Source organism: Saimiri boliviensis, chromosome 4, assembly GCF_048565385.1.
Source record: "Saimiri boliviensis isolate mSaiBol1 chromosome 4, mSaiBol1.pri, whole genome shotgun sequence".
Taxonomy (NCBI): Eukaryota; Metazoa; Chordata; class Mammalia; order Primates; family Cebidae; genus Saimiri; species Saimiri boliviensis.
Window position 1 is genome coordinate 36,666,402 of NC_133452.1, and position 3,865 is coordinate 36,670,266.

Sequence of the window (3,865 nt, forward strand, 5' to 3'; positions counted from 1 at the left end):
TGATGTCTCTAGTCCAGATCTTAGATACTATAATTTGTGGCATTCAAAGACTGAGTCAATCTGAGCTGACTCTGAATTTTTCTCTTTGCATTACAAGCTAGCTTCCAAAATACAATTATATTCAGTCAGAACATTAATATTTGCTAGGGTATTAAAGAACCACAATAGGCCGGGTACAATGGCTCACACCTGTAATCCCAGCACTTTGGGAGGCCAAGGCAGGCAGATCACGAGGTCAAGAGATCGAGACCATCCTGGCTAACATGGTGAAACCCTGTCTCTACTAAAAAATACAAAAATTAGCTGGACATGGTGGCGCATGCCTGTAGTCTCAGCTACTTGGGAGTCTGACACAGGAGAATTGCTTGAACCTGGGAGGCAGAGACTGCAGTGAGCTGAGATTGCGCCACTGCACTCCAGCCTGGTGCCTGGCGACAAAGCAAGACTCTGTCTCAAAACAAAAACAAAAACAAAAAAGGAACCACAATAAAGAGATAACTACCATCCCTCTGTGGTCAAAATCAATCAGATAGAGGTTGATTATATATACAGTATAAATCAAAAATGGACATTTAACAGTCATGTCATCTCTGCTATAAAATTTTTAGCATAAAGTGCCCTTTTATGTCTTCTCACATGTTATGAACACAGATTCAACAACCAAAATGAATGTAGAATATAGCTTTTGAAAGACACAAATAATTCTTTATTTCTTGACAAAAATAAGTCATCAGAGAGATGACTTCAGATGAAGGCCATGTATGATGTGTACTTTCATTGCCTATTCATGAAGAACCTGTTTTCAATTGTTCTAACAATTTTTTGGTTATTAGATAATGATGTATTCCATTTAGTAATCTATTATATAAGCAAAGAAGAGAAACAAAGCATAAAATGATAAAAAGTATTCAAACTATCCAAACAAATCTAGAAGTTAAATACTACTGAGAAGCAGTAGATGTTTCCATAATTCACATAATAGTCACACATTACAATGTACTTGAAACACTTGTAGAAAACAGTGATCTGTAGTTTACATTGAAGCAGTAAGATCACTTCTGTGATTCAATATGAAATTTGTTCTGTAGCCATTTTATAACAAATATCTCATGTTTTAAGGATATAAAAAAGCACGTGTTTAAAATATTCGAGCGAATTTTTTTTGACAAATACGTTTGTTACTTTTATCAGAGATAACTTATTGTATACAATATGGATGCTAACTGAAACCGTGAATAGAGAACTGCAAAATAGAAATGTGCAAAGAAACAATCTTCAAACATAAATCTGATGTTAATAATAGCTCAAATTTACTGTAACTGTCATAGACTAGAGAGATTTTTAATAGGAAGTGATGTTAGAAAATGTCCATTAACATTTTATTTTACAATATAGGTCATTAAAATGGTGTAATTTGGCCAAATTCATGTCGGGAGATAATGAAAACTTAGATAATCTATTCATTCAACTAATATTTCCTGAGTGTCTACTATAGTGTCTAATATTCCCAAGTCAGAATATTTTTTGTTGAGGGCAACTGCCAGGAGGATGCTTGAGTGATGCTTTACCTTACGAGTACAGGTAAAATTCCACAGTCTAAGTCCAGGCAGAAGTTATACAAGTCTATTTTACTCTATTAAAGGAAATCATAGAACAGTTTCCTTAAGATTTGAGTACTTTGCTGTATGTGATATTTCAGTTACACAGTTTACAAAAAATAAAAATAAAGAGACATTCCATAAGACAACTAACCTGGAGTTTTTAAAAAGGCAACATTAAAAAAAAAATACATGCAGAAAAATAATAACCCACAAAGACCCACCAAATGCAATTAATGGATCTTGACTAGATTGCGGATAAGAGAAAAAATAGATATAAAAACTGACTGGGCTCAATTGGGGATATATAAAAATCAAATGAAGCATAGATTATATCACAAAATGATTGCTGATTTTCTTAGATGTGATAAAGTATTGTTGTATGCTTCTTAGGAAATGCTCACTGGTGTACTTGGTGATAAAGTGCCCGAACGCATGCAACTTACTTTTAAACGGTTCAGAAAAAACTGTATGGGTGTGTGTTTGTGTGTGAGAGAGAGTTCGAGAATATGTGTAAGAAGAATATGCGAATGCGATTTTGCTTGCAAGCATGTGTGTGTGTGGTAATGTGTGAATGTGTGAGCATGACAGTGTGTGTGAACATGGATGAGACTGTGTTGAGTGTGCATGCGAGTGTGCAAGAGAGAACAAACTACAACAGAGACAAAATTTTAACAAGTGTTAAATCCAGGTGTAGAGTATCTTGGAACTTTCTTTCAACATTTTTACATTTCAAAAAAAGTTTCCAAAAAAGGACTTTAAAAGAAAAGTAAGGGAGAAAAAGAGAGAGAGAAAAAAAAAAAAAATGATCTCTTGACCCAGATCTCAAGACTTGAGCTTCCTGCTGAACTGCTCTGAGGCCCGAGGTGAAACTGAGCTGGGGAAGAATGTGGAAATAATGGGCCCGAGCCGCCGGATGAGTTATATTCCTCACACACAAGGCTCCCGAACACTCACCGTCCTCAATTTTATTTTTATATGGCACACATTTAGAAAATTTAGGAGCGTCCTGGAAAGTTGTAACAGCTGGTCTGCGAGTGCTGGGCCCCGGGGCTGGGGCTGGTTGAATGTCTGAGGAATTCCGAGGCCTCTGAGAGAAGCATGTTTCAGAGAAAGGCCCCAGACTGCCTGGGAGCCCACAGTGTGAGAAACAAGCCACTGGCCGGGCCCTGACAGATGTTATGAAAGGGTGGTGTTAAGTGCCTTTTTCAGGATATTAAACCAGCATCCTAACTGGCAAAAAATGAATTGTCACTGACATGATGTCGGCCCAGCGGAGACCCTCTCTGCTACTTTCTGTGATCTGGGAACCATTACACACAGGCGATCGATAGACTCCTAGGCTGGAATCTAAATAATGATTTCTAATAAAACGTCCTTTAGACTGCTCGGGCCAGAGGATAGAGACAAATCACAAAACATTGTGTACTTACAGCCGCCCTCCCTCCCTTTCTCTCTTTTTTAAAGACCTGAATAATGCAAGAGAGATCTGGCGATAACGCATTAAAAAAAAAAAAAAGCCTTTTGGTCCTGGCCAATCTGCTTAGCTAATGGCTGTAAACCGACTCCCCTAATGAAATAAAAATGTCTCCGTTCAAGTGCATAGCTGCACAATTGTTAACAACGCTGAACGCTGGCTACAATCCTGGTGATGGGTACTTAGTAACACACTGACAATTTCCCATGACTTTCTCCCTGGCCCCTGCCTGTTGAAAAGCAAATAAAGGCATCCTGCCCCAAATCCAAGGACAGTAGCATCAAGGTTTTCGGTCCGGGAAACCGCAGGCTTTATCATTTTTATCTCTTTTCTCTGCTTGTGCAAGCGGACTGATTATTTTTTTATTTCCAATTCAAAGGCTCATGATGGGTCATGGGCAAGGAGTGAGCCTTCTTGCCCAGTGCTTTTTTAAAAGGCACAGATGAGATAGAGACACAGAGAAGTGTGCATCCTGGAGCCTTTCCCAGCCCCTCCTTCTGCCCTTGGCCTCGTAGTGTTGCCCAGCTCCTCTGAGCCCTGTCCAAATGTGCTAAGACTGGACGGCTGTGGTTAAAATGGGTTCCCCTGGCTCTCCCGCACAGCTTGCAGTTGTCTGATTTCAATCAGTGGCAGGTCCCTCCACATGTCCAGCCATCAATCTTCCAGCGCCCCTGGATGAGTGCGGCACAACACGGGGCATGTTCCAGTTAAAAAATAGCCCTTGCCACAGCTTTCCCTCTTCAGCCACCGATAAGTATGCCTTTGATATTTTTATTAAAAAAGAAAGAAA